Below are 387 nucleotides of genomic sequence, written 5' to 3'. Positions count from 1 at the left end.
GGAGGAAATCAGGATAGATAAATATCTGAACAGATATTCTGTGCAAAGCTAAAATTTGGTTCAGTTAGCTTCTACTTTGGCCTATAATTGAAATTTAATATCAAGAATAACACAGGAAGGATTACCTGAGATGGGTTGAACCCGAGAGTACGCGGAGCCTTTTTTTGTGGATCAAAAATTGTGTGAAGCTAAAACGTCAGAGTTGATTTTATCGTTAAGGTATTCAAAAATATAATTCTAGAAGTATATTTCTTGATCAAATGATATACTTTGTATGTATGCTGTTTTATTCTCTGAGCAATCATTCAGGCTCTAGAAAGTAAATTTCTACCCGGGCAACGCTGGGCAGTTTCAGCAAGTGTATATATACAATTATATTTACACATT

The sequence above is a fragment of the Penaeus monodon genome, chromosome 23 (assembly GCF_015228065.2).
Source record: "Penaeus monodon isolate SGIC_2016 chromosome 23, NSTDA_Pmon_1, whole genome shotgun sequence".
Taxonomy (NCBI): domain Eukaryota; kingdom Metazoa; phylum Arthropoda; class Malacostraca; order Decapoda; family Penaeidae; genus Penaeus; species Penaeus monodon.
Note: the sequence above shows the minus strand (reverse complement) of the source record.